This window comes from Amblyomma mixtum, chromosome 4 (genome assembly GCF_055824585.1).
Source record: "Amblyomma mixtum isolate Tamu chromosome 4, ASM5582458v1, whole genome shotgun sequence".
Classification (NCBI taxonomy): domain Eukaryota; kingdom Metazoa; phylum Arthropoda; class Arachnida; order Ixodida; family Ixodidae; genus Amblyomma; species Amblyomma mixtum.
In genome coordinates, this window is record NC_143015.1 from 15,466,165 (window position 1) to 15,478,398 (window position 12,234).

General features: G+C 47.9%; 1 long non-coding RNA gene across 1 annotated transcript; it reads left to right on the top strand.

The window, feature by feature from the left end:
- Positions 1-5,394: 5,394 nt before the first annotated feature.
- LOC149345749 (uncharacterized) lies at positions 5,395-9,342 on the top strand. Its single transcript, XR_016292030.1, has 2 exons — positions 5,395-5,602; positions 9,100-9,342. It is a non-coding gene; the product is annotated as an uncharacterized LOC149345749 (long non-coding RNA).
- Positions 9,343-12,234: the final 2,892 nt, after the last annotated feature.

Consider the following 12,234-nt stretch of genomic DNA (forward strand, 5'->3'; position numbering starts at 1 on the left):
GGTAGAATGTGATGGCGCAAGAGCGCCGTCACGTGGCTGTTATCATATTTCGCTGGCCTTCTTTTATTGCCGAAAAAAACCCGCGGAGTAAAAATGTTGCTGTACAAAAGCGACTGCTCTGATCTCAACAAACTTCACGAAATCTGACGGTGTTTGTAAACGAATTTTCTTGGAACCTTTTTGGAAAGAACAGGGGTAGTAATCTCAATCATTATTCAATCCACAAACAGCTGTCATAAGAACATTCAAAGAGAATGAAATTAATAGTTCCTTACTGAGATGAGCCTGCTGACATACAAAAAAATGTTTACGAACACCGAGCATTTTCGCAAAGTCCCCTATAGTTCTGATAAGTGCCATTCGCTATATCGATCCTGCGTGGTGCGCACTGGAGACATGTTGAGAAGGGTCCGAGGTCCTCACTTTATATCTACCATTTCTACAACCGCCTGTGCTCCCTTAAGAGGGACGCACATTAGTTTAAATTGCCAATATATGCCATCAGGACCCTCGAGAAAATGCAAGCGTCCGAGGATGTGCAGAAATATACAACAGTGCGCACAGCATCCTCTTTTTCAGGCTTCTCATCAGCGACGTTTCTAATATGGTACGTTTATTAAATGAAAATGCCTGCGTCTCAACATCGTTTAGTTTTAACAAAACGGGCTAGCGCCCTAAATGAAAACGCAATATTTTGCAACATAGTCTCGGCTTGCTTACTAATTAAGGAAACTTGAAAATATTGTTTCAGTTGCGTGCCATATGGCAAAAAAAAATTCGCTGGCTTCATGTGGCTTCGGTGCGTCACTATTTAGAATATGTCGCTACAGTTAGCTGAAACCCCCAGCGCACTTCTCACAAATTCTCTGGCAGTAGTTTGCAAACATAGCAGTCGGGCATATAATAGAATCACAAAAACAAGTCTTCACGGAAACGACGAAAATGACGAATATGCTTTGCAGATTGTTTCCAGCAACCGCTGAAGTGGGTTTGTCGTAATAAAAAAATATGATTTTTTTTTCTACCTTCTCTTGTTCCATTCGAGGCCTTAGAGGGCATTTAATATGAGCTGCTTACGTTCGATCCAAAATAGTCTCGCTCTACGAGAAGAAATTTTGTCAGGGAAATTGGAGAACATTTTGATTGTAAATTTTATTTCACAAGTGTTAGCAGAAGCCTCTTTTTCTTTATGCATAGTGCAATGATTCTACTTAGGAGCAGAAGGTGCCGAATGTAACAAATGAAATGATATTGACTGTGTCGAGACAGTATATATCAATTCTAGACTATCCTTATGTATTAACCCCCCCCCCCCCCCCCCCCCCCCGAACTTGTCCCAATCCGTGGTTCGTATTTCTTTAGCTTCGTTTTTCAGTTTTGTCGTGGGGAAGGTGATGCTAAGGATGAAGTGATAACTACCAAGATTTTGCCCGGTGTTGACCCACTTTGCTTCCTTGACGTTTTTAAGAGATGGATAAGTCTGGAGATGTGTTAACACATACACTGTTACCCACGCGTGTGTGGTCAGTAGGGTTGTTCAGCGTCGTGAGCCCTAGTGACTGTATGATTTGCCACAGCAGGTTCCGTTTCAGAGTTGCTTTGGTATGTCCCCATGCTGGGTGTTGAGATTTGAAGTCTCCCACAATTATTGGTTGAGCTCTAGCAGACATCTTCATTGAGTTCTAGCAGTATCCACAAGCGCGGTTACATCGGCGCCGTGAACCGAAGTCTCCAAGTCGGCAGTTAATGGTGTCTTACTTTGGGGATGTCGCGGCGTTCTGCCTCGGCTGCGGTGCGTCGAAGGAGTTCGGCATCGGAGAAAGGCGTCGCGGCCACTGAGGGGCGCGTCAGGACATCGGCTAGTTTTGAGGTACGTGGGCTCAGGAATCGTCTGTACGGCTACGGAATTCGGCGTTGGTTGAGAACTCTCCTGTGGCGCTGGAGGATCTTGTATACTTTGACGTTGAGCAGCCACACCTCCAGGGGCTGCTGCATCTAGTTTCCCCTACGGGGACTCCGAGACTGGCCTTGTCCTGGGGAACTGTAGCGACGCGGTGATGGAGATCGAGAGAAACGGCGCTGTACGGAGTCCGCTTGCGAGATGTAATCCGCGATCTCCTGCGGTCGTTCTCCATACATCGGACGAGGACAACCGACGGGGAATCCTCGAAGGCCCATCTCCTTGTATGGGCAGCGGCGCCAAACATGTCCAGCCTGACCGCAATGGTAGCATAGCGGCTGATTGTCAGGCGCTCTCCAGACGTCCGTCCGGCGGCGTCCTAGGCGCAGTGGAGAATTCGGCTGGGGAGGTGGAGTTCGCGCAGCGGCAGCGTCAGGTGTGTTGTAACGTGAGTTCGGCTGGGACGGAAGAAAACGGCGTGTGAGGGCGGCGTAGCTGAGATTCGGGGGCTGAGGCTGCACAGGGTCGGGAACAGGTGGCGGTGTACAAGTACCCAGAGCTTGTTGCACCTCCTCACGGACAAAGTCAGCAAGTGTTCCAACCTGAGGCTGTTCCTTGTCCGGAAAGAGCTTCGCCAGTTCTTCCCTTACGACGCATCGGATAATCTCACGCAGAGAGTCTGCTGAATTCACAGTAGCGCCCTCCACAGTGGCCGTGAGCATCGACGCTGTTGTACGGTCGTACTGCCGGGCCCTCATGTCCAAAGACTTTTCTATGGTGCTCGCCTCCTTTACGAAGTCATCTACAGTCACAGCAGGACTTCGAACCAGGCCGGCGAACAGCTGCTCCTTGACACCTTTCATTAAGAAGCTCACCTTCCTCTCCTTCGACATGCTCGGGTCCGCGCGTCGGAAGAGTCTCTTCATTTCCTCTACGTACACCGTCACACTTTCGTTGGGCAGTTGATATCGGGCCTTTAAAAGCAGGTCGGCCTTCTCCTTACGCGTCGTGCTGTCCTTGAAGACATGGACAAACTGTTGTCTACACGTGTCCCACGTTTGAAGGCCAGCTTCATTGTTTAGAAACCATGTCCTTGCGTAGTCTTCAAGGGCGAAATACACATGCCGCATCTTGCAGTCAGCGCCCCAAGCATTGTAAATGGCCACCCGGTCGTACTGGTCCAGCCAGTCTTCGGCGTCCTCGTGTGGTTTACCGTGGAAATGGGGTGGCTCTCGCTGGTGGTGGAGCAGGACCGGCGGTACTGTAGGTGTACCCAGGTAGCACACGACGGCGGGCCAATATTGGAAATCCACTGGCAAAGCGTGGCCCTAACTAGGCCCAGAGTTGCCAGTGAGCATCCGATATTGGTTGTGCCACTCCTTAGCACATCCAACAATGGCCCTGGTTGTCCGTCGCTTTACCAGTATTGGCTGAGCCCTCATTAGATCCTGGCTATCATGGGCCAGGTTAGCCAGGATTGCCCCACTGTTTGCCATTGCTGGCTGTGCCATCATCGAATCATGGCTATCATGGGCCATGTTAGCCAGTGTTGTTCCACTCTTTGCCAGAATTGGCTATGCCATTTCCGGGAGCTGGCTATATTGGCCTAGGATTACCACCGCTTATCCAGTGTTCAAAGCATACTGGCAAACGTTGGTAAACATTGTGTCATCCATTAAAATGGGTTCAAAATTAATTTTATTGTCGAGTACCATATCGGCAGTTCATAATTTTCGAACGCGCTAAAACATGCGAGTTCAAAGATTTGGTTTTATTTATTATTATATTTTAAGCGAACACTTTTGCAGTTTGTGAGCAAAGCTACCCATGATTCCGTTGGAAAAACTGCACTCTGGTTGCGCAGTGAGCAGCAATAATACGTTTAGAATTGCGATCGAAGTCCTGTTGATCAGAATTAACGTTCTGATTACACCCGAGACGCCTTCAACAAAAATTGTGAACAGGTGCCTTCAACAAAAATCAAATAAGTTTCATTTTATTAAATTTTTGGAATAAAAAATCACTTTTTTTTATTCGCTCTAGGAATTCACTGCCGCAGTGCGCAGCTGGTGTCTGCTTCAGAGAGATCGCGATACAAACGTAATAGATTAGCGCAAGTGCATTCGCTAAACCGAAATTGTGCTCAGTTTTGGCAACGTCCAGAAACGAAGCAGTCGCCTCGTAATTTTGAATTATGCGTTGCGCTCGTGAAATATTAGGCGGGTGCTTCATAAACGCACGTGGACACGTGCTAAGCGATTCCTACGCTTCCCTACGTCGTGCCCTGTGATTGCGCCTTTCCCGTGTTTTCTGATTTGCTATTTCCTTCCTTTTCTGCAAATCGTTGTGTTGGAAATTGTTGTTTTTGACCATTTTATTCTTCTGTTGCGTAATTTGCATTGGGGGCAATATAGCTCTTGCTCACGTCCTTGCATATTTACTCGCAAGTTTTTTTTTTCTTTCGAACATGACCTTTATTGATGAAAACCGTCGAAAGTAGTTGCGAACCACAATTCAACATGCCTTTGTTTGTTTTTGCTTTTTTGCGCGAAACTTCCACACCAACAAACAATTTGAGGATTCTTCGACGACCACTGAATAAATGGACTGACAACTGGCGTTAGACGCATGTTAACCTAGCTTGTTTGGCGCATGTACGGTACATGAAACTATGAAAGAGCGCGCATTCTGCTTGGATATTTTTTTTTGCTTTATATTTTTGTTATTATGTGGTAACATTTTAAGCTATCTTGAACTAACAGAAGCCACATCATACGGCCCCACAAAATACGCTAGTGTCTCAAGTCGTTTTGGCGAAATGCATCTTGAAGCTCCAAGTTTTTCACTTCAAAATTTTCAGGCTTTTGCTGCAGCTTTGTAGCAATACTTTGACGCTTCCGTGTTTCCCATCCACTTCTCTCTTGTAGATATTCCTTTCTGTACTGCCTGTGGCCATGTGACTCATTCTCCAAAAATTACAAACCCTTTTCACGTGTTTTGGCCTCTTTCCCTTTCTCTTTCAAGTCTTCAAGTCCAATATCTCCCCACCTGTTCTCCCGGCCGTGCCCTTTTCCAGGTAGCGGACTAACACCCCACCCCGCGAAGCGCTTTTTTTTCTTTCTGGTTGTCACTTTCTCAAACCTGTTTTCCCTCGCGCGCAGCTACGCGCTTCGCTGTTCCTCCACCTCCCTGTCTCCACCTTTCAGCTCGAGGACTTTTCTCGGAACCGCAAAACCTGTGTAAAGGAAAATTCCTCTCTCCCCTCCAGCCAACCCCCCACCCCCCCACACCATCGTCTCCACTGCTCGTCTTGGAACCGCGCGACTCATCACAATAAGACATTCTTGACTGCACGGCGGAGCTCAACCACGTGCAAACCAACGCGACGAAAATGCATGCACACTCGAGCTAGCGCCGTTCATAGTCTGCGCACGCGAAAAGCCACACTCATATATTAGGAGAGCTCCGACGCTGTTCGTACCGCCTGCAAGATCTTTTGTAAGTACTAAAACTCTTTTATCTTGATATACGTCTGGAAGTTAAAGTGGTTTTTGTAGTAAATGTTGCTTTGACTACATGCGCCTTTATTTTTTCGGCAGGAGAAGAGAGCGAGCCAAAAAGCACGAGGACGACTTCTGTGTACCCACTCTCATTGCGAAATGGCTTGCTTGACGTCGTGCGCAGTGGAATTGTGGCCGAATGGTGAGAATTTAATTTTTCGTCTTTGGTGAGATGAACTCACTAAAGATTCACTACTTTGGCTAACAGCGGGTTTGAACTCATATGAATTGAGATAGGATGCATTCGGGAATATGTCCTTTACCGCTTATGCACGACGGAAATCAGAACCGCTTAATTAATTTTCCACTGCAGACTAGTTGGTAAGGATATGTGTAATACTTCCGTAGTGTTTCTTTTTGCCTTCTACTCTTGCAGACTCAATAGAAAATCTGCAATTACTGGTTAAAGCTTTTGCCCAAGTTCTCTCGCAATGAAAAAGGGCATTACTCTGGACTATCAGACTAGTATTTTTGTGTGGTTTTCAAGTTGCAGTTTCGAATCCAACTATAGCATGCATGCGAAGCAACTAAGGTAAAACAAAGGTGCCCTGAGTTCCTTGCGTTCAGCGTATTTCGTCAAAAGTCGCAAGCCGCATTTTTGACCCCATTAAATAAAACTAATCAAAAATGTTGTTTTGACGTCCATGTGGAAGAGACGCTACAACCTGTGCATATTTAATGGAATAAAAAATTACCTCGCAATTTAGAGACACAAGTTATGATATTAAAACAAAATAATACATTAATCTGTTTTCAATATCACATTAATTTCCTTATCTCGCATTGAATATATTTACTGGGAGTGCGACACGACGCATTAAACTAAATTGGTCAAATGTTTAGGGGAATCCCCCAAGGTGGAGTAGATTTGTAATAAGGGAGTAATTACTCATTGGCATCCACCCAAGCGCAGCCATACGGCTACAAAGGAAAGCTATACAGCTTTCTCAGAAACTTCGTAGTTAAAGAAAAATTCGTCCTGGTCCGGGGTTCGAACCCGGAACCACCGCCACACCGGAGCAGTCGCTCTACCAATTGAGCTAACCGGGACGGCAAGCTTATGGTAGGGCGAGAGCGAATTGATCAGTAACTCGAAGTGGGAAGAGTGTTGGTCAAATGTTTAGGGGAATCCCCCAAGGTGGAGTAGATTTGTAATAAGGGAGTAATTACTCATTGGCATCCACCCAAGCGCAGCCATACGGCTACAAAGGAAAGCTATACAGCTTTCTCAGAAACTTCGTAGTTAAAGAAAAATTCGTCCTGGTCCGGGGTTCGAACCCGGAACCACCGCCACACCGGAGCAGTCGCTCTACCAATTGAGCTAACCGGGACGGCAAGCTTATGGTAGGGCGAGAGCGAATTGATCAGTAACTCGAAGTGGGAAGAGTGTTGGTCAAATGTTTAGGGGAATCCCCCAAGGTGGAGTAGATTTGTAATAAGGGAGTAATTACTCATTGGCATCCACCCAAGCGCAGCCATACGGCTACAAAGGAAAGCTATACAGCTTTCTCAGAAACTTCGTAGTTAAAGAAAAATTCATCCTGGTCCGGGGTTCGAACCCGGAACCACCGCCACACCGGAGCAGTCGCTCTACCAATTGAGCTAACCGGGACGGCAAGCTTATGGTAGGGCGAGAGCGAATTGATCAGTAACTCGAAGTGGGAAGAGTGTTGGTCAAATGTTTAGGGGAATCCCCCAAGGTGGAGTAGATTTGTAATAAGGGAGTAATTACTCATTGGCATCCACCCAAGCGCAGCCATACGGCTACAAAGGAAAGCTATACAGCTTTCTCAGAAACTTCGTAGTTAAAGAAAAATTCGTCCTGGTCCGGGGTTCGAACCCGGAACCACCGCCACACCGGAGCAGTCGCTCTACCAATTGAGCTAACCGGGACGGCAAGCTTATGGTAGGGTGAGAGCGAATTGATCAGTAACTCGAAGTGGGAAGAGTGTTGGTCAAATGTTTAGGGGAATCCCCCAAGGTGGAGTAGATTTGTAATAAGGGAGTAATTACTCATTGGCATCCACCCAAGCGCAGCCATACGGCTACAAAGGAAAGCTATACAGCTTTCTCAGAAACTTCGTAGTTAAAGAAAAATTCGTCCTGGTCCGGGGTTCGAACCCGGAACCACCGCCACACCGGAGCAGTCGCTCTACCAATTGAGCTAACCGGGACGGCAAGCTTATGGTAGGGCGAGAGCGAATTGATCAGTAACTCGAAGTGGGAAGAGTGTTGGTCAAATGTTTAGGGGAATCCCCCAAGGTGGAGTAGATTTGTAATAAGGGAGTAATTACTCATTGGCATCCACCCAAGCGCAGCCATACGGCTACAAAGGAAAGCTATACAGCTTTCTCAGAAACTTCGTAGTTAAAGAAAAATTCGTCCTGGTCCGGGGTTCGAACCCGGAACCACCGCCACACCGGAGCAGTCGCTCTACCAATTGAGCTAACCGGGACGGCAAGCTTATGGTAGGGCGAGAGCTACAAAGGAAAGCTGTATAGCTTTCCTTTGTAGCCGTATGGCTGCGCTTGGGTGGATGCCAATGAGTAATTACTCCCTTATTACAAATCTACTCCACCTTGGGGGATTCCCCTAAACATTTGACCAACACTCTTCCCACTTCGAGTTACTGATCAATTCGCTCTCGCCCTACCATAAGCTTGCCGTCCCGGTTAGCTCAATTGGTAGAGCGACTGCTCCGGTGTGGCGGTGGTTCCGGGTTCGAACCCCGGACCAGGACGAATTTTTCTTTAACTACGAAGTTTCTGAGAAAGCTGTATAGCTTTCCTTTGTAGCCGTATGGCTGCGCTTGGGTGGATGCCAATGAGTAATTACTCCCTTATTACAAATCTACTCCACCTTGGGGGATTCCCCTAAACATTTGACCAACACTCTTCCCACTTCGAGTTACTGATCAATTCGCTCTCGCCCTACCATAAGCTTGCCGTCCCGGTTAGCTCAATTGGTAGAGCGACTGCTCCGGTGTGGCGGTGGTTCCGGGTTCGAACCCCGGACCAGGACGAATTTTTCTTTAACTACGAAGTTTCTGAGAAAGCTGTATAGCTTTCCTTTGTAGCCGTATGGCTGCGCTTGGGTGGATGCCAATGAGTAATTACTCCCTTATTACAAATCTACTCCACCTTGGGGGATTCCCCTAAACATTTGACCAACACTCTTCCCACTTCGAGTTACTGATCAATTCGCTCTCGCCCTACCATAAGCTTGCCGTCCCGGTTAGCTCAATTGGTAGAGCGACTGCTCCGGTGTGGCGGTGGTTCCGGGTTCGAACCCCGGACCAGGACGAATTTTTCTTTAACTACGAAGTTTCTGAGAAAGCTGTATAGCTTTCCTTTGTAGCCGTATGGCTGCGCTTGGGTGGATGCCAATGAGTAATTACTCCCTTATTAAACTAAATTAAACCATTTGGTGTAAGGGAAGTTTAGTAAATTAAATTCCACTTTGTGCAACTAATGTGGGGCTGGTTCTTAAGAATAAATTAAAAATTATCCTGTAAAATATGTTGCTAGTGTCTTCACGATTACTGTGTTTCACAAAATTCGGTGTTATCTTTGTTATGTTTGTTTTTGTTCTGTGATGGCCATAATTCAACTTACCATGACATCATGCATCTCTTTGCAGGCTTGGCACTTCGTGAGGCCATTGTGCAAGAACTGGACGAGGAATTTGTTTGAATGCAGTCCAGCAGCCCCCTTGCAAGTGGAGTGCAACGATTACTTCGGATATGACTGATCAGTTCACTGGAGGACAGCTCCGTTGAGCGCTTTTTGGATGCCTTAGCCGTGCCGCAGCAGCTTGCCGAGATGCTTTGTCCAACCTGATCGGCACTCACCAAACTTGAAAATAAATTGTTTTCCCACAGCCTCTGCCACCATGCTCTTGGGCCCCTTTTCTTTACTCCCCAGGGTGGCTGGTGGTAGCGCAAACCATCCTGTGTGCGCTAGAAGCGTGATTCTTGTAACTCAAAGCAATAAACGGGTCTTTTTTCTGGAATTCTTTCGCACCCTCATTTATGAATATTTGCTAGGTAGAATGTTATGTATGTACATCTATCCACAGTGCCGGTCATTGGCGAGTGGGTTAATTGCATGTGCCAGCGTTCGAAAGCTGGATGCCATTATTCGAAAGCTGGAAACCATTATTCGAAAGCTGGATGCCAATATTCGAAAGCTGGAAACCATTATTCGAAAGCTGGCTACCAATGTTTGAAACTTGGCTACCAATGTTTGAAAGTTGGATGCCAGTATGAGACCTTTGCTGGTCCATGCTGCAGAACGAACATCGGGACTGCGTTGGCCGCTTGATCGGCCGAGCGTTGGCCCAAAACTGGCATGAAAGTAAGGCCAATGTGTGAAGTGGTAGCGCTCGGCCCAAATGCCAGTGTAGGACCGATGTTCGTGCCAAGTTTTGCCAACACTTGCGCGACGTTCGGCCGATGTTGTTGTGCTGCCTGGGTAGGATTTATTGTTGTAGCAGTCACCCTCTGTGAACAATGGGAAACAGGGAGCAGTCCAAATTCGGGAGGTAAGCCCTGCAATCGGCGACTGCCCTGATGGACTGGCGTGTCTACCGGCGGTATTTGTCCGGGGCTGGAATTGCGGCTTGAAGGGGGCGTACGTTGCATTAACGACGTACCCCGCACCTCCACCAGATGTCACATTGCTAATAAGCAGCCTAGGGTCAACAGCGGCGTAGCCAGGGACGTGCGCTTCTAGACCACTTCCACACACACTTCCCCCTCTTCTTCAAAGGCGCTTTGGTCGGCACGAGCGCTGGAGTCAGTATTTATCAACAATTGTGGGAGTCCATTGCCTTTGTTTCAGGCCGGGTTGTATACATTAAGGATGAAGAGATTTGAGTCTCCTTTCTGCCTTGGTACTATTTCAACTAGGGTGTAATTCTCCGATTTGTTTATAAAATGTTGAATCGCGGTGATATTCATATGCATCAGCATGGCTTCGATGGAACCGGCTGCGTTACTACTGCCATAATGGGGTGGCAGATATGCTTTATAGCCTGGCAGTGTAGCCCTGCCGCTAGCTTCTTGCAATGCAGTCACGTCTGAGGTAGTAACAGACGGTGTTTGTAGGATATGGAGCTGCAAGAGGCCCCGCTTACAGCGGAAGCCACTGCAGTTCTATTGCCAAATCGCAAATTTTTGGTGTGGTGCGATGTTATAGATGGTTGTGGCGTCATGGACAGATCCAAGATAGGGGATAGGCGAGCCTCGATGCTAGTAAGCCTATCTATTATTTGCTGCATGCGGGTGGCTATTTGGGATACGTGTCCCTCTAGTGTTGCAAAGCGAATATCTATCTCAGCAAATTTGGTGGTAACGAGGCTTTGGAAGGTTGCTTGCTCTGTTGATATAGCGCTAGTTCTCTCTGACAGAGTATTGATGTCTGCCCTGAGTTTGATCGGCGCTTTCGACGGCGGCGGGGTGTCGGCTTCCGACGCTTCGGCCTTTCCTTTGGATTCCTCGCCTTATTTTGTAGGAAGTGGTCTCTTAGTTGCACTTCTCGCGTCTCTGTCCGTCGCGTTATGGCCCGAGGACTGGGACGTGGTGTAGGGAGGGGGGATGGCATCTGTTTCCATGGCGTTATTGGTCGGAGCCTGGGACGCGGTGAGTGGCGTTTTAGCCGCAGTGGCTGTCTGTACCTGAGGCGCCTGTAACAGGCGTTTAATTTCAGCCAACTCGTTTTTAAGGCTGGATTCTTCTGTCGATTGTAATGGGATCTGAAATTCCTTCTCTCGAGCGTCAATAGATTGGGAGGCCTCTGCTGGCCACCTCACCTTTTTGTTGGAGCGGCTATCGCTGCGTCCGCGGTTCGAGCTTCTCTTCTCGTTCCCTGCAGAAAAGGGGGGGGGGGCGGGAAGGAGATGGAGTTGTTCCGGCTGTGGCTGCCTCCTTTTCCTGTAGCGCCCTGTTCCTTCTTCCTGGGCCTTGAGTGGTGTCCATATAGTAGTGAGTGGTTGTCCCCTTCCTTGGGTGTCTGGTTGCCATGGGGCGTTCCTTGTTTGTTCTTGTTCATCAGGCGGATCTTGCAGTTCCGGCTTCCTGTGTTGTGGCCCCCGTTGCAGATGATGCATACGGGTTGGCAGGTTGGCTGTGGTTCCTCAGGTGGGTTGTATGATCTTCTCCGCAGCGGTGGCATAGGTGCGTAGTAGGTTTGTAGCAGACATTGGCCCACTGTCCTACTCTCCTGCAGTTGTAGCAAACTTCATGTTGCTCTGAAGGTAAAGGATGCGCAATCAAAGGACGAACCACGAAGAAAGACACAGGGACACACACAGCGCTTGTGTGTGTCCCTGTGTCTTTCTTCGTGGTTCGTCCTTTGATTGCGCATCCTTTACCTTCACGACATCATGTACCAACTAGGCCCTACCCAAGTTTTGTTCATGTTGCTCACTGAGGGGGTGGACCCGAAAGACGTTGCATTGATAGATTACTTGGCTGGGTAGCTTGTTTCCAAAAAGGTAATTTGTATCGTTCTGGATTATCCGATCCTTCGGGCATCCACAACTTCGATTCCTTCGTTTCTGTTTACAAACCCCTGACGAACCGCTTCGGGCGAGTCTCCCGCGTAGGCGTTGTAAATCAACCCTTTGACCGAGTCTTCGGGCGCCGCCACGTACGACGTCACGTTGTAGGTTTGACCTTGGAGACAAAGTTTTTAAATCTTGTCGTATGCAGTCGCCCGTTGACGATCGGGTGTGCATAGCGGGAAAGTGTTGCTGGCCGAATTGACTCTGATA